The sequence below is a fragment of the Pipistrellus hanaki genome (genome assembly GCF_964339955.1).
Source record: "Pipistrellus hanaki genome assembly, chromosome: 12".
NCBI lineage: Eukaryota > Metazoa > Chordata > Mammalia > Chiroptera > Vespertilionidae > Pipistrellus > Pipistrellus hanaki.
Window position 1 is genome coordinate 50,284,446 of NC_140514.1, and position 18,976 is coordinate 50,303,421.

The window sequence follows — 18,976 nt, forward strand, 5'->3', positions numbered from 1 at the left end:
AGAGCCTCCTGAGCTGGTGACCATCTCAGTGCAGGTCCCGAGCGCCAGGCCCTCCTGAACAGGGCTGCCTCCTGAGCACTCCACGCCCTTTCTGCTCCTCCGGGATCTGGTCTTAGCCGCTCTCCAGTGGAGCGGAGGTGAACCAGATTTTTATTCTTTTAAATCCCCAGCAACGCTGTCTCCAGAGGCGAGGCCTGGCCCACCCATGTAGTTCAGGATTGGTTGAGGATGACTGGGGGAGACTACAATGAAGCTGCAGCTCTGGTCAGTTTGTGGGACAGAGTTTGCATGTGTGGGGCCCCAAGTGGTAAATGCATCTGTAGGGCGCCAGTTGTGTCATTTCTCATCAGAGTAAGAAAAACCTGGGCTTGAAGTTTCCTTCTTAAGCGGGGGGAGGGGAAAGCTATAGTTTCCTATAAAAAAAAAAAAATCAAACAAATGTGAATTTCTTGAAAAACGTAAGACTCAAAAATATTAAAGTTCCTTTTCTTTGTGTCTGATGTAGTCCTTAAAATATTTGGCATTTGAACCTCTCACAGAAATGAAACAACTGATGTATGTAATTTTGATCATCCATAAACTTTGTCAAATTGGTTATTCCCATGTTCCCATTTTACAGATGATTAATCCTCTGGGAAGTTACGTGAGTTGCCCATGCTGAATCAGCCTTTCACCAGGTGATAGGCCAGAAGTAGGACCATGTCAACTTCTCACCCATCCCGGCCCTGCCTGCTGTGCCCCGTATCAGTGTTTGTTTATGTCCCTTTACTAGGCACAGTTTCACCCAGTGAACTACCAGCTTGTAACTAATTCCATTCAGTAGAAGACTGAGCAATCAAGCAACAAGTATTTTCTCTATGCCTATGCCTGGCACCATTCTGGGCGAGCAGAGAAACTGTCTCAAGAAAGATGCCCTAGTGCTGCCTCCTGGCTGCTCCCCTGCAGGTTCTCCTGCTGCCACATACAGATCAGCTCATGCCAATGAGGGACTTCCCCCTGCCTGCCCCACCTGCTCCCCAGGTCTGTTGGACTTATGATCCCAGCTCTCTGCTTCTATGTGTGTGTGTGTGTGCACAATTCAAAAGCTGAGTGGAAGGTCTGAGAATAAGGGTGAGGCCTATTGGTTGTGAGGATTGGCATTTGACCACCTGGCAGGGCCATTGGATCAGAAGATCCCACTCTCACTGTTGGCCTCATTCCTGGGGTGGAGGGCTCTGTTAGTGCGGCAGAAAGGATAAGGCCCACTCCCACCCTCTGAGGGGGGTGGCTTCTGTGAGTCATCCCTTTCAGCACTTCCCCCGCCTTCACGCGTGCCTGCAGCCGCCAGCCCAAAGACTTCATGGTACCCCTTTTCAGAACAAAGCTGCTGTCTTCTGCCAGCGTGGGACCTGTGGTCTGGGGGTATGACTCTTTGTTTTCCCCTGTTAATGTCACTTTATTTTTACCCAGATGTTTAGTTGTCATGTTGTTCTTGAGTCAGCACAAATGAGAATATCCTCACAGACCGGCCAGCACTTTTCCCCCCAAAACAACTCTATACCACGTTATTTCACCCTTTATAAAAAAAAAAATGTAAAAAGTGTTTAAAATGCGTAGCAGTCCTAAGCCTCATGCTAACCTCCAACCTCAAAGGCAAGTAGGGAGAGAGGGTCAGACAGTTCAGAGTTCCACTCCTGGAGAAAAGAGAAGCCCCGCCTGGTATAGGATTAGAAGAACATCAGGACCCTTTCTCCTAGCACCAGCCCAAGACCCCCCCCCCCCTCCAATGAAGAAGACATTTAAAATTCTTGATACTGTACAGCAATGTGGTACACAGCATATATGGCAGGCAGCTAGCCGACCAAGGAGTGCTAGGGCCTGCCCCTCTGTTTCTTGGTAGGCAGAATGGGGCACAATTCGGCTTCCTCGTTCTCCTCACTCCCCTCTTTGCCCTCTTCTTCCTCGGAAACACTGCTCACAGTAACCATCTGGGGCCGCCCAGGGACCCGCACAGGCCCAGAGCCTGACTTCAGGTGGGAGGCTACAGGCGGTTGCAGCTGGCGGTTACCCACACTGAGCATGGGTCGTCAGGACAACCTGAGGCTGGCCACGGGGACTGCAATCTCCTGGTGGTCATGGTTACGGGCCACATTCTGCTCCTCCTAGGCCCCCTCGGTGAGGCAGAGCATGGTCCAAGCCAGCACCTGCTCCACATGCTCCTCTTTCTTTACCTGAAGGTGAATGAGCGGGTGTGGCGGAAAGCTCGCAGCTAAAGAAAAAGCTGTCCATGGTGACCGGAGCTGAGGCCCCCCCCCCCCCCCCCCCCCCCCCCCCCCCCCCCCCCCCCCCGATTCCCCCTGCCAAGTTCGGTGCAAAAGCAAAAGAGGTATTCAAACGCTAGCCTGGTCTCCCTGCCTCTACCGAAACAGCGGCAGGATGCAGAGAGCCCCGAGCTCTGAAAGTGTAGTCCTTTTATAGGGTTTAGGGTTGGGTGGTGGGGTGATGCTCGGACCACTGAGTTGGCTGGTTCTGATTGGTGGGGTGAGGGCCAAGGTCCAGTTATGCTGGGTTACTTCCCTCTGCATTTCTATTGGCTGATTTAAGGGTGGGTTGGGTGATTGATACATTTTGTGTTTTTTCTCAGAAAGGGGTTATGTTGGAGACATAGTTACACTAGGTGGAGCACACAGTACAAAACCAGTCAGTCCTGCTCTGCCCTTGAAAGAAGGCCTACGTTCTGGGAAGGGGCCATGAGACCGTATCTCAAGGCCTGGCCTGGTGTCAGCACTGATAACTCTATCTGGGGCATAGTCCACGGCCTCTCTGGAAGCATGCTCCAACATTCTCACTCTCTTATAATAGCAAACTGCACATATTCAAATTGTGCAGTGTAGATATTTTGATAGTGAAACCATCACCACAATCAAGAGAGTGAACTCCTCATCCCCTCATAAGGTTCTTCTGGCCTCTGGGCACCCCCTCCTGCCTCCTCATCCCAAGCAATGCTGACCTGTTTCCTGCTGCTCCAGATTAGCCTACATTTCCCCCAGTTTTATATACACGGTGTCATGCAATGTGTGCTGTTCTTTGGTCTCTAACTCTATCATCTCCCGAACAGCTTCCTTGTTTCTCACCCCCAGGCCCACCCCCCAAGGCCCCAGCTGGCTTGTCCACTGCTCACCCAGATCCGCTGCCACGTGTCCAGCTGCTTTCCAGGTCCCCCCAACACCCCCCCCCCCTTTTCTTTTTTGCTCAAAAAACTCCCGTGTGAGGCTGGGAATGCGTGAATTTCTGTTGTAAAAGTGAACTCAGAGAGGTGCCTGCCAGGGTATTTCCTGACTGATCAGAACCTTCCCTCCCCACTGCTGCCATCTCCTCTCCTGCTCTCCCATTCTCCGGGGTTTGTGCCCTTAAAGACCCCCTTCGTGCTATTTGAAAGGGGCTTGGGAGAGGAATAGAATCAGGGGAAAGAGTTTTGCATCTGCCACCTGCCTGTGGCCCCAAGGCTGCTTGTATGTGATGGTCACCAGAAGTCCTGAGCTGGCTGGAGAGGTCAGAGAGGTCTGACAGCGCGTGAGACGCCGGGCTGGAGGAAAAAGCCGTCGTCGCTGGCCTGGGATTCAGTAAGCGCAGGTAACTTCTCAGGAGGAGACTGTGCCAGCACACGGGCAGGGATATGTCTGGCACAGATAAGATGCTGCAGGTCAGTTCGGGACGTGGATGGTCAATGGAGATCTCTCAGGAGTCGGTTAGGGATGGGGCTTTCTGTCTGGGAAGAGGAGAGGGACAGGGAAGGGAGCCTCAGAGGAGCCTCAGAGTAAAGGCCGGAGCTGGGAGGAGAGGTCTTCAGGAGGCACTGCTGAGGAGCAGCCTGAGTTCGGCAAGGAGAACCTCTGGGTGACGAGGTAGAATGTTCCTTCCTCACACAGGGCGGCCAGGTGGCTGACAGGTGAGAGGTGGGGGAGATGATCTGGGATGGGCTTGGGGAACAAGCTCAGATAGGGACTACCGCTTATGGCTGAGTCCTTCCATCCCTGATCTAGGGATCCCTGATCTTTCACCCCTGGAGGTGGAATCCCAGGCCTCCTGAGAGCGAAGGCTTGGTGGGAGGGGGAAGGGTGAATGGGCACCACCCTCAGTGGCCTCAGTTGAGGTCATGCGGAAGATGAGAGAGTCTTAGCTGAATAAACCTTATTATAGCATTTACTTCCTTCTCTTTCGGTGAAAGGTCACTTTTTTTTTTCCCCCTTCTTGCAAATCAAGTTTCACAAATATTTAATTCCCAGCCTTAGAAATAGCCAGAAGTCAAGACGATTGCAACCTCCCTGAGCTGGGGAATTTCCAAGGAAGTGAGGCCGGTTCTGGTGGAGACAGTGAGTTCAGAGCACCAGGACCAGAATTTCCCTGCACGTGTCTCAGGCTCTTGTTTGCCAGCTCAGGCCTGAAGTATTTCTACTGACAGGAAAAAAAAAAAAAAAATAGCTGTGGGTGAAGAATTCATTCTGCAGACTGGAGCCTCCGCCAGCTGCTTGCTCGGAGCCTGACTTTCCCTGCTCTGGGATGGCGGATGCAAAAGTCACTGAGGTCATTACCAGGAAAGGGAAGCACAGGAGTGTCTGTGCTTGAGTTCCATCCACTTAGGGCGATAAGCAGGGATGAGTGCCGAGTATGTAGGCATTGTCCAGGCTATTTGAATCCCAACATGTCACTTGGGAGGAGTTGGCCAGGAATGTGAATGGCTCTGAAGGTCCCCTCTCCCCCTTCCTGGCAGATAATCCAAAGCTCACTTTCTATGGATGGAGGGGCGGTGGTCAAAGGTGGGCAATGCTGCTGGACGGTAGCCGCGGAGAGTGACGTGCCTGGGTCTCACATTACTCATCCCTGTGAATAGCTGTGCTGTCATGTCTGCAGGAACAAAATTTCCTCACCGGCCCAAGATGCTTCTGCCAGAGAGGCATTTGTGGGGGACCAATATGTTGCTAACAGACACTTCGTTTTAAAAATATAAATATTTTACTTGGAGAGAGAGCATTGTGAATTAGGGCAGGATCTGAAGAGCCAGTACATAGAGATGGAAACGTTCAGGATACTGAGTACAACTACTTTCAGGGGAGAGGGCTGAACAGGAGGGACAGAGGTTTCACCTTTGCCCAGCCCCACGTCCCTCTGACCCTTTGGAGCCATTAGAGTCCAGCTGTTCTTTTTTTTTTTTTAATATATTTTATTGATTTTTGTACAGAGAGGAAGGGAGAGAGATAGAGAGTTAGAAACATCGATGAGAGAGTCATCGATCAGCTGCCTCTTGCACACCCCCTACTGGGGATATGCCCACAACCAAGGTACATGCCCTTGACCGGAATCGAACCCGGGACCCTTCAGTCCCCAAGCCGACGCTCTATCCATTGAGCCAAACCAGTCCCGGCAGAGTCCAGCTGTTCTTTACTGAGGCAATCTGGCAGGAACTCTCTCTTTCCACAACGTGGAACCCACTTGCTTTCCCTTCTGCTGCGGCGGACGAGGTGGCCCTGAGGATGACCCTGGTCTTGGGCTCTGGCCTTTATTTCCCTCTGCCTGCTCACGACCCCTCTCTCACTGACACCGCCCACTCCTCCCTCTCTCCCAGCGTACTGCCATCAACTGTGAACATGCCCATGTGTCTGCCGTGATGAAGAGACCCTCCCCTGACACCACCCCATGTCTGTGTTCCGTCCCGGAGACTCGTACTTTTATTTGCTGTCTCCATGCCTGCACCAGCCAGTTCTCTCTACCGTCTGTAGCCACCATTGCCTTGAGCCCCTCAGGTTAAGGCCGCCAATGACCTCCATCTAGTGGCCAGTTCTATGTCCTCATCTCTCCCTATCAGCAGCACAGCAGACAGGTGATGGTCCCTCCTTTAAGAAGAGCTTCCTTGCTTTGGTTTCTGTGATGCCCACACCCCTGGGTCTCCTCCTGCTTTCCCTCTGCCCTGGCTGCCCTTCCAATCACCTTTGCTGGCTTCTCCTCTGAGAGTTCTCATCGCCAACATGTCCCAAGCTCAGCTCAAAGTCTGCCTTCTTCCCAGGAGGTCTAAATTTGTCCCATTGCTTCCAGTACCTCCTGTGTGCTGTCCATTCCTCAGTTGACATCTCCAGCCTGGGCATTTTCTCTAAGCCAGTGTTTTTCAACCTTTTTTGGGCAAAGGCACACTTGTTTCATGAAAAAAATCACGAGGCACACCACCATTAGAAAATGTTAAAAAATTTAACTCTGTGCCTATATTGACTATATATAAAGTAATTCTCTTGAATAGGAATCAAATAAACACAAAGAAAGTATTTTATAATTACTTTATTATGAAATATAAAGTAAACAAAATAGTGAAAAATTATAAAATTCTTGTCTTGTCTGCACCTACGGCACACCAGGCAACATCTCGCGGCACACTAGTGTGCCGCGGAACAGCGGTTGAAAAACGCTGCTCTAAGTTACAGACTTGCATACCTTTCTGTTTAACATCTTCACTTAAATATCAAATTGGTGTCTGCAGTTGGCACACAACTACACAGGCATTTGCATGCTTCTGCACGCCTAGACCTGGGGTCACAGCGTGCTCTAGCATGCCCCACCCTCAGGCGAAAGTTTTTCCTTACTGAAGTCAGTTCACAGAGTCTGAAAGAGGTGACTACCTCTTCAAATGCACAGTCACCTACACAAGCTACTGGGATCACCACGAACCAGCAAAACATGACACCAAAGGAACACAGCAAACTTTTAATAATTCACCCCAAGACGTGGAGATACAAGCATTACCCAACAAAAAATTCAAAAGTCATTTATCCAAAGATGCTCAGAGAGCTACAAGAGAACACAGATGAACAATTTAACAAAATCAGGAAAACAATGCAAAAGCAAAACCAAGAGTAAAACATAAAAACATAAATAAGAACCAAACAAATTTTGGAGCTGAAGAATACTATGACCAAACTGAAGAATTCAACAGAGAGCTCCCAAAGCAGACTGGACCAAGCAGAATGAGTCAGTTTGAAGACAGGTCACTTAAAATTATATAGTTAGAGCATCAAATAAAAAAAAAATAAAGGAATAAAGAAAGCCTGTGCACTCATAGGATACCATTAAGAGAAACAATCTATTAGAAAGAATATATGCACTCCTATGTTCATAGCAACACAATTTTCTATAGCTAAGATTTGGAAACAGCCTAAGTGCCCATCTGCAGATGAGTGGATTAAAAAACTGTGGTATATCTACACAATGGAATACTATTCTGCAGTAAAAAAAAAAAAAAGAAAAAAAAAAAAGTTCTTACCATTTATAACAGCATGGATAGAATTGGAGAGCATTATGCTAAGTGAAATAAGCCAGTTAGAAAAAGATAAATATCACATGATCTCACTCATTTATGGGATATAATGAACAACATAAACTGATAAACAAAAACAGATCCAGAGACAGGGAAACATTGATCAGGCCATCCAACCTCAGAGGGAAGATAGGGGAGGAGGGGGTAAGAGGAGGGATCAACCAAAGGACTTGTATGCTTGTATGCATGCATATAAGCCTAACAAATGGACAAAAACAACTGGTGTGTGTGTGTATGTGTGTGTGTGTGAGGGCATTAGTGGGGGTGATTGGGTGGTAATGGGGGGGAATAAGGACACATATGTAACACCTTAATCAACAAAGAAATTAAAAAAAAAGACAAAAATCTACATGCCATTGGAATCCAGAAAGAAAAGAGAGGGAGAAAGAGCAGAAAGCTTTTTTAAAGAAATGCTGAAAACTTTTCAAATTTGGGGGGAGACCTGGATATCAAATTTTATGAAGCTATTAGGTTACCCCATAATTTTAATCCAAAATGTTCTGCTCCAAGACATATTATAATAAGACTAAAGACATATTATACTGAAATCAAAGACAGAGACTTTTAAAAGCAGTAAGAGAAAAAAGTCTCTTATACAAGGGAACCCTTCATAAAGGTATCTGTGGATTTCACAGCAGACACTTTGCAGGCCAGGAGGGAGGGGAAAGATATATTCAAAGTGCTGAAAGAAAAGAACCAACAAACAAGAATACTTTGTTCAGCACAGTTGTCCTTCAGAAATGCAGGCAAGATGACGTTCCTAAACAAATAAAAGCTGAGGGAGTTTATCACCACTATACTTGCTGAAGGAAGTTGTTCAAACTGAAAGGAAAGCATACTAGTTAACAATGTGAGAACATGTGAAAATATAGAGTACCCTGGTAAAAGTAAATATACAGTAGTCCTCCTATTCATGGGGCATATGTTCCAAGACACTTCCCCCTGCCCAGTGAATGCTTGTAGCCACAGGGAGTACCATACCATATATATATACTATGATTTTTTCCCTACATATGCGTATACTTTACACCTTCTCTTTGGCATACATGAATTGCTAGCATCACTACTTTTGCACTTTGGGGCCATTATTAAGTAAAATAATGGTAACTTGAACACAAGCTCTGTGATACCAAGACAGTTGATCTGATAACAGAGATGCTACTAAGTGACTAATGGCAGGCAGCATACACAGTATGAATATACTGGGCAAAGTCATGAACCATGTTCTGCGCAGAGCAAAGCAAGATGGCACAGGATTTCACCATGCTATTCAGAATGGTGTGTAGTTTAAAACTTAGGAAGTGTTTAAATAGTTAACTTTATTACAATTATAAATATAAAAACTGAAGTTTTCTTAACATTTTAATTTCAACCTACAAATTTTGCTATTCTATTTATATGGCAATGTTTTTTGATATAACGATGTGAAAAACCACTTTTTTGTCTATTTTTATTATTTTTTAAAATTAATTTTACAAAATTGAGGACATTCTCTTACATAACTGCAATGCAAATGTGTCAAAATCAGGAAATTAACATTGATAAAGCACTATTATCCAGCCCACAGGTTTAATTCAGATTTTACCCATTGCCCTTCTTGTCCTCTGTAGTAAGAATATTTCAGGTCCAGAATCCAATCCAGAATCACCTGTTGCATTTCAGTAGTCATGTCTCTTTAACCTCCCTTCATCTGGATCAGCCTTAGTCCTCTCCAATTGACATTTTGAAGAGATGGGCTCAGTTATTTCATACAATGTCTCTCGATTTGGATTTGTCTGATACTTCATTAGATTCAAGTTATGCATAGGTGGTAGGAATACCCTAGAAGTGAGTCTGTGTTCTTCTCACTGATCCTGTTAGGTGGCAGGTGATTGTGACTTGTTCCCATATTGATGATGGTAACTTCAATCACCAAGTTCTTGACATGTAGACCAAGTTTTTCTCATGTAAAGTTATTATTTTCTCCTTTGTATCAAAGAACTGACCTGTGGGAAGAGTATTTGAAATTATGTGAATATCCTGTTCCTTATAGTACACTGATGTTTCTTGCCTGATCAAATTACTATAACAATTGCCAGATGATAAATTTTTAAACTCTATCATTTCTTTTGCATTTATTAGTTAATATTTTGCTGTAAGGGCCTTTCCTTCTCCCCTATTTATTTACTTTTGTCAATATGGATTCTGATTTTATTCAATGGGTTATAATCTATTATTATCATTACTAATTTTGATGTTCAGATTATCCAAGACTTGAAAGTGGGAGTTCCTTCAAGCTGGATTCTGTGCCTGTCATTCTTTTAGCACATTCTCACTTCTGGCACAAGATGGTGCAGGCTTGCTCTCCCAGATCCAGCCATGGACTCAGCCATTTTTGCTGAGGATCCCTGATTCTTTTTAGTGGGGAGTGATATTAGAAGCCAAGATTAGAAGCTAGGTGTGCTCATTGCCACTGAGGTGTCATTGCTCATGTCCTTCCAGTGGATAGACTGGGAAAACAAACACATATCATTTTTGCCTTTCACTATTTTATATTTGTTGATCCTTTTCAGTGTTTCCCAACCTTCTCTCATGATGAGAATCACCTGGTGGAGTTGTTAAAACACAGATTCCCGAATCCCAACTAAGAAGTGCTAAACTAGAATTTTTGGGAACATATAGGTAAAATTGTATACTTAACTAGTGCTCTAAAACAGATGTTATATACAGAGCACTAAGTTAGGTATGCAATTTTACCTATATGTTCTCAAAAATTCTAGTTTAGCACTTCTTAGTTGGGATTCGGGAATCTGTGTTTTAACAACTCCACCAGGTGATTCTCATCATGAGAGAAGGTTGGGAAACACTGCTTTATCTCATTGTGAGAAACCTGGTTCCCAACAAAATCAATATATTTACTCCTTTGCTTAATTTTACACTACCCACAAACTTGTTTCAGAATCACAATACCCACAGCACTATTAACAACAAACCTACTAAGTCATATTTAAGCTTCCTTTGCAATTCTTTTGGTCCTTTTATCTTCAGACTGAGAGGAGTGAAAGTGCTGTAGCTAAAAGTTACTTGGAATCTTTCTTTTTTCATTTTTCTTTAATATGGTTGTTATCCATTTGGTGTATAGTTGAATTTATTTGTTTTTGTTTGTCTTCAACTTTGAAGTTAAAAAAAAAAAATCTAGTTGATTTATTTTTTGGTATTTTAATTATGACATGCCTTAGTTTGGCCCTCTTTGGATCTATCTTATTTGGGACTCTGTGCTTCCTGGACCTTCTGAAGGATGTCTGTTTCCTTCACCAGGTTGGAGATGTTTTTAGTCATTATTTATTTAGGTAGCTTTTCTATCCCTTTCTCTCTCTCTTTTCTTTCTGGGATTCCTATGATTCAAATGTTGGTAATCTTTTTTTTTTTTTAAATATATTTTATTGATTTTTTACAGAGAGGAAGGGAGAGAGCTAGAGAGCTAGAAACGTCGATGAGAGAGAAACATCGACCAGCTGCCTCTTGCACACCCCCCACTGGGGATGTGCTTGCAACCAAAGTACATGCCCTTGACCGGAATCGAACCTGGGATCTTTCAGTCCACAGACCGACGCTCTACCACTGAGCCAAACCGGTTTCGGCAAATTCTTTCTTCTTTTTGCTGTTCTGATTAGGTGTTTTCTGCCACTTAGTCTTTCAAATATCTGATTTGATCCTCTGCTTCATCTAATTTGCTGTTGATTCCACCTAATATATCCTTCATTTTTTAACTGGTAATTTTTAATGTTTTCTCTCTCAATTGTTATGTTTCCTATCTCATTGTTGAAGTTCTCACTAAGTTCATCTATGCCTCTCCTGGGTTAAATAAGCATCTTTCTTTAAAAAAAAATATTTTATTGATTTTATTACAGAGAGGAAGGGAGAAGGATAGAGAGCTAGAAACATCAATAAGAGAGAAACATCGACCAGCTGCCTCCTGCACACCCCCAACTGGGGATGTGCCTGCAACCAATGTACATGCCCTTGACCGGAATTGAACCTAGGACCTTTCAGTCCACAGACCGACTGAGCCAAACCAGTTTTGGCTAAATAAGCATCTTATAACCAGTGCTTTGAACTTTTTTTTATCTGATAGATTGCTTATCTCTGTTTCATTTAGTTCTTTTTTTCCCCCCACTTGTCTTTCATTTGGAACATATTTCTCTATCTCTTCATTTTGGCTGTCTCTCTGTGCTTGTTTCTATAAATTAGGTAAAACAGTAATCTCTTCTGGTCTTAAAGCAGTCATGTTGTGTAGGAGCACCCTTTTGTAGACTTTGTGTTTTGGGTGACTTTGGCAGGCCAGCTGGAACTGGATCATGCATGGGCCACAGGGATTCCAGGGGGGGCAAGCCTTACCCAGGACCTGTAGCAGTAGCTGAAGTGGGAATAGGCCAAGGGAAGTCCTAGTGGCAAGCTGTACTGGGACCACCTTGGCAGACTGGTTGGAGTTATGGCTGGAGTAATTTCAGGACATGGATAGTCCTGGGGTAAGCCACAACAGGACTGAAGCTAAAGCTGGAATGGGTGTAAGTTGTATGGATACCTTGACTGGGGCTGTAGCTGAGGTGAGTGTGGTCTGCAGGACATCTTAGGGACAAGTCACCCCTAGGAAGGAGCTGTAGCTAAGGGCAAGCTGAGGGGAGTCCCGAGGGCAAGTCACAACTGGAAGCTGAAGTTAAAGCAGGCTGCAGGGAGACCCATTTCTATGTGGCCTCTTTCTCATTGGTTATGCAGAAACTGTTAAGTCAGTTCTCAGTTATTTTTCAGTGGGAAATGCCCTGAGTGTAGGTATAAATTCAATGTGTTCCTGCGAGGAGGTGAGTGCAGGTTCTTCCTATGCTGCCATCTTGGACCAGAAGCCCACTTTCACTTTTTTAAATTAATGCTCCTTTATTTCATTGCTTACTATATTAAACCCCACTAAGTATTTAACTCTTCTATAGCATACTTAATTGAATTCCTTTAAGTATTTTAAATTATAAATTTAATGTAACTGCAAATTTAATATATCTGATTTTTTTAAACACTTAAAATGTCTGCCAGGGCAAATTTAAAAAAATAGAATGAGCAAAATTTTTCTAAGCACCTAGGTAATGCCTATAAATCCAAAACTAAGCAAATGAAAAAAACGTAGTAGATCAGGCTTTGAAAATTCAAACACTTTTTACAAATGTACCCAAATTGTTTTCTACCCTTCAAATTAGAATCCAATATAATATCAATTACACAATTCAAGTTGAAATTAAAAAGTTAATATTTCAGATATTTAAGGTTTTAGTTTATTTAAATTTTCAGACACATTAAATAACAAAGACAGTTTGTCAGAAAAATTTTAAAAGTTACTTTGAAATTGAATACAAAAGTATTAAAGATATGGATTTTACTTATCTTATTACTCTTATGTTTTTCTTTTTCCCTATAAATACTTTGCTGGTGTTGTAAACCCATTCATCACTGGCTTCAGATCAGATTAACCATCTCAGACAGCTCCTAAGTAAAAGATTCTGACCCTCAGGTTCCTGGGTCAAAGATTCAGGAAGTTGATTTGGGCTATTGGCTTGAAAATCTGAGTCAGGGTCATTGGTCTCTTCTCAGATAACATGACACAAACCTGTTAACGGAAAAAAAAAAAATCATTGAAACTTGTAAAGAATTTTTTAAAGAGTTTATTTGAGCCTTACTATCGACAAATGCCGGGAAGCAGAACGTCAATGGATTGAGATAATGCTCCGAAGAATGGTGGGTTACATTTCTCTATTTATACACTGAAATCAAAGGAGGGCCATAGGTGGGCTACATGAAATTCATTGGTGATGGAGTAAGGAGGCAGGAGAAAGCAAAGCGGTGGGAAACTCCTGGGATTGGATAAAAAGTAAAATGATGGACGTGTACTCAGGTGAGTGCAGGAACAATTAACATGATAAAGAAGGAATTTGAGGCATCTGTCCCAGCGCCTACCACATTTGGTTGTTCCCCAGGGGCTCCGGAAAAAGGGAAGTTACAAGTTACCCAGACATCTCACAGATATGTTATCTTAGAGGCAAAAAGGCAAATGGGCTCAGTAAAAAGATCAAAGTTGATCTTTGTCTGGGAAAATATCTGGGACATGACTACCTACTATAACCTGTTAGATATTTAATTTTCAAACCATCTTTTGTGGTTATCTTAGGTCTCTGGATTTGCAAGACTGCCACGCAGGCCTTCCCTGAGCTTGTCAGGTTAGCATGTGGCTTTTTTCTTTCACAAACCATAGACTCTATGGTTTGTGACTATGTTACTCTATGCCATAGAGTCTATGGCATAGAGTAACATAGTCAATTCTCAGAGTTGTGGTCAGGCTGCAAAATCAGTGGAAGGCTTTCTAGCTGTGAGTTAGTTTTACAACTCAGCTCCATAAATATCTTTCAAATGACACCTTTACTTCCCGCCCCTCTTTTTAATCTTAAACTGCTTTCAATTTAATCTCAACTGATATAGCTAGGTACATAAAATCATGCATCTTATCTTTCATTGCTTTATTGAACTCAATTAATTTCTTTAATTCATGATTTTTTTTTCAATGTTTGGTGATGGTTAAAATTCTATACTCATTATATTGATTAATGAGTGATTGAAAATCTAAGCATTCTTATGCATTTACTGTTTACAATGGCCACTGCTCTCAGCTGCTGTATAATAATGAGCAATGGGAAATGCCTCTGAGACTCTTCTAGAAGGGGTTGAAGATGCACTACAGCAAGTTTGGAGTTTGGCAGAGAATTACTCCAAAAGAATGTGCCAGGGCCAGGGCAGCTCAGCCTGCCTGGTCTGGGCGTGAGAATGACCCTGCTTCGGGAGCCAGGAGGGTCAAAAAAAAAAATCATTGAAACTTGTAAAGAATTTTTTAAAGTTCTTTAAAAAAGAACAACCACCTAAGACTGAGTGCACACTAGGTGCTATTTCATTCTGAAGGCAGGAGCAGTCAAGAAAGAGCTGCCTCAAATTTCTACCCCCGGAATTACTAACCTACCTGCATCTGTACCCAACTCCATCATTTCTCTCACCACCTCCTCCACAGACTACTGAAGGCTGGGCTCCTGGAATCCTCATTTTCCCCTCCGGCATCGTTTCTCTCCCACCTACTGAATGATTCATATGAACGACTGAAGTGCTATAGCAACTCCACCTTAAACATAACAATTCTTATTTGATCCTCTGGTCCCCTCCAGCTACCATGGGATTTCTCTGCTTCTTTGCTTCCTTTTTGTACTCACTTTTATTTCACAGCAAAACTACTTAAAAGAGTCTTGTTTGTACTCAATGGTTCTACTTCCTCTCCTTTGATTCTCTCCTTAAGGCATTCCAGGAAGGCTTTTGTCCTCAAGCTCTGTCCTCCCTTTTGTTATGTCCACCCACAACCTCCTTCTCACAGAACCCAGTGACCATGTACTTAACCTTCTAATGGACCTCTTATCCGTCACTCATTCTCTACAGCAGTCCTCTCCCTCTCAGGTTTTTATCTTATCTCCTGATAACTTATCTTCAACCTCATTTGCAGGTTCCCTTTCTTCGTTTCAGCTTCTTTGTATTGCTGTATCTACTGCTCAGTCTTGGACCTTCTATTTTCTAGCTATACACTATTGTCAGGTGGCCCATGGCATGTGACCTTCTACATTCAAGTTATTCCCAAATCTGATCTCTTGTCATGTGGCCCATGGCATATGACCTACATTCAAGTTATTCCCGAGTCTGATCTCAAGGGAGATTCAAATTTTACATTCTCATGTATGTCAAGTAGATATCTAAAATGTAACTTGACCAAAAAACAACTTTTTATCTACCTCCACCCCCAACACAATGTCTGCTTCTTCCCCAGGCTTCTCCATTTCTGTTAAATACCCCCATGTACCCACTCACCTGTGAGTCCCATGATTACTCTCTCTCTCTCTCATCTCTCACGTTTACTTCAGCAGCCAGTTCTGTTGTCTCTGAGCTCAGAATACATCCCTTACCACCTTCTCTCCTATTACCCTCATCCAAGATACCATTATCTCTGGGGAAGATCATTGCCATTTTTTTTTTCACAGAACAGAGCTAAGCAATTTCTAGTCAAGAAATTGCTCCTTGTTTCAAAGACTATATTTTATTATTATTATTATTACTATTATTATTATTTTATTTTATTGATTATGGTCTCACATAATTGTCCTTATTCCCCCATTCCCATCCCTAACCCCTCCCTAGATATACCCCCCTGCCCCTACCCCCATTGTCCATGGCCACTGGCTAGGCCTATATGTATGCACACAAGTCCTTTGGTTGATCTCTTCCCCTTACCCCCATCCTCTCTTACTTTCCCTCTGAGGTTTGAGAGTCTGATCGCTGCTTCTCTTTCTCTGGGTTGTTTATGTTGTTCATTATTTCCTCCAGATGTGTGAGATCATGTGATCTAAGAAATACCCTTGTAAGAACTTAAACTGCAACAAGCCATAATGGTTATGCTGAGAGGCAAATGAATCAGCATGTAGTGAGTTCCTTTCTGGGCCAACAGTTCTTTTGAGTCCCAATTTCAATGCCAGATAGTTCCTTATGTGTACATGCCAGCCATAATATTTCAGATCTGGTTGGTGGACAAATGGTGGTAATGCAGGTCCGGCTGTCTCTGGTTTGGTCCTGGGTATCCTTCAGCAACCCACAGCTGCTGTCTGCTGGTATGCTGAGGTGTTGTCAGCATCTTCCATCTCTGAATTGTGTCTCTTCTGTCTTCATGGCTGGAGCGCTTCTCTCTGTTACAGGATTCCAGATGGTCTCGGAGTTGTTTTCTGAAAATATACAAACATATTCTCGACTAAAAGTTAATAAAAGGATATTTTCTTTAAATTTGATTTGGGATTCTTTTCCATTTTTGCCATAGCCTCTTAACTGATCTTTCAGTTTCCAATCTTTTCTGTTGTTAATTCTCACTGGAGGGTAATTTTCCCCATTGATTTTTAGAGAGAGTGGAAAGGACAGGGTAGAGAGGAGAGAAACATTCATGTGAGAGACCCACATCAATTGGTTGCCTCCTGCATGTGCCCTAACCCAGGGTGGGGAATCTGCAACCCAGGTATGTACCCTTGACTGGAATGGAACCTGTAACCCTTCAGTTCATGGGCCAATGCTCTAAAACACTGAGCATGCCAGCCAGGGCTCTTGACACCCTCTCCTTCTGCCCCCAGGGTCCACTCTTCATACAATAGCAACAGTGATAAAACATATAAGACCATCCTTCCATGAGTAAGAATCTCCAATGGCTTTCTATGACACACTCAGTCCAAATCCTTATACGGAGACCAGGCCCTTGCCTATTTGTTCTCCTTTGCCTACTCTGCTGCAGCCACATTGGCCTTTTTTTGCTTCGCCTCATTCATTCAAGCCTAATTCCAATCCAGGGCCTTTATGTCTTGAGGTTCCCTCCTCTTGGCACCAGCTCTTTGCAAGATTGGCATCTTATGTCAAGTCACATTCTCACATGGCCTTCCTTCTCTGACCACCTTCCCTAAAATAGTACCTTTCATTGCATCAACCCAGTTATTCTCTATCTGACTCCCCTATTAGTTACTTTCTAGCACTGATGCGGAACTGAACCATAGGTGCTAGAGCTGTTCACCTGATCCCGACCCCACCAACATCATTACAGAGGCATTATTACCGAGGTCAGAGGTCAGAATGAGCCCAGGCTTCCCACTTCAACTTCTACCCCTATTCTGTGCAGCAGGGCTCAGTTTGGTGTTGTCATTAAGTCATCTGACATCAGCTGAGTTACTCCGGGCAATCATCCAGTCCAGGGTGCATAGCAGCCACATGAGTAGTGGGAAGGAGGCTGGAGTGACCTGGCCCTTCTCCTCTCCAGAATAGATGGGAACAGCAGACTTCCCACACATTCCCAGTCCTAGGAAGTTTATTGCCTTGGGGTGTCAGAGATCCTGAGGCACCAGACAAAGGGACTCTGGAAGCTCTGTTGGTTTCCATTTCTTCCAACAGAACTGAAAGAGCCCTGGCCTAGTAATTTGACTCAGCTGATAGAGCCTTGGCCCGCAGACTGAAAGGTCCTAGGTTTGATTCTGGTCAAGGGAATGTAGTTTGGTTGTAAACCCTGGTTGGGGCATTTGTGAGAGACAACCAATCAATGTGTCTCTCTCACATCAATGTTTCTCTCTTTGTCTCTTCCCCTCCCTTCCACTCTCTAAAAATCAATAAAAAAATGTCCTCGGGTGAGGATCAACAACAAACTGAAGAGGACCTAAATAAATTGTTGGTTAATAAATCATTAAATAATGATTTAAATTGATGATAGATGACTATGTGATTTTGACAAGTAACTCATAAAGATTTCAAAGGGTTGAGTGACACTGCTGCAATGAAATTCCTCTCATTCCCATTACTCATGGTTTATATGTACAAATAGCACTTACATTTGAAAAACCAAAATGAGAATAGGGTCAACATTGAGCCCTTGTTATAATTATGAGTATTATATAAATATACAAAATAATTTTTAAAAGATCTATTTCATCAAGATATATTGCTAATGAAAATCATTGTAATAGAGCATATTTATGTATTTGTTATTTTGATCAATTGTACTAACAATAATTATAATGATGACACAATTTGGAAGAATTAAAAAATCTAACATCCTATTGTTACATAAAATATAATAAATTAAATTTTGATTGAATACATAGTATCCTACTATGGTCAGTAAAATGTTTTTAAGTGCAATACATATTATATTTGTACTAGAGGCCCCATGCACAAAATTCTTGCACAAGGTGTGTGTCCCTCAGCCCAGCCTGCACCATTTCCAATCTGGGACCCCTTGAGGGATAGGGCCTAAACGGGCAGTCAGACATCCCTCTCACAATCCAGGAGTCTGGCTCCCAACCCCTTGCCTTCCTGCCTGTCAGCCTGATCACCCCCTAACCACTCCCCTGCTAGCCTGATTGACACCTAACTGCTCCCCTGCCAACCTTATTGCCCCAACTATCCTCCCCTGCCGGCCTGGTCATCCCTAACTGTCCTCCCCTGACATCCTGGTCCTCCCCAACTACCCTCCCCTGCAGTCCTCGTTGCTCCCAACTGCTCTCCCCTGCCAGCCTTGTTGCCCCTAATTGGCATCCTCTGCAGGTCTGGTTACCCCAACTGCCCTCCCCTGCTGGCCTGATTGCCCACAACTGCCCTCCCCTGCCAGCCATCTTGTGGTGGCCATCTTGTGTGTTGGAGTGATGGTCAATTTGCATATTACCTCTTTATTATATAGGATAAAATTTCATGGGGGAAATGAGGGGAAATACAGTTCAAGGAGGAAAAGGAATGCTGTAAAATTTCTGACCATTAAAGAATTTGCTCATGTATTTTCAGGCAGTTGACAGTAGAAAACAGTCACTACACTACTGGAATTTTATTGGATGCATTTATGAAAGGGATGTAACAGTTTTATTTTAAATGTCAAGTTTACAATATTCTAGGGATGATAACATTTGAAATTAACTATTTAAAGTTATGATGACAAATGTTAGATTCTACCCTAAAACATACATGTTGGTGGAGAGGTGAAGTCACAGTTTTAAAATTTTCTTATACATGATATATAAG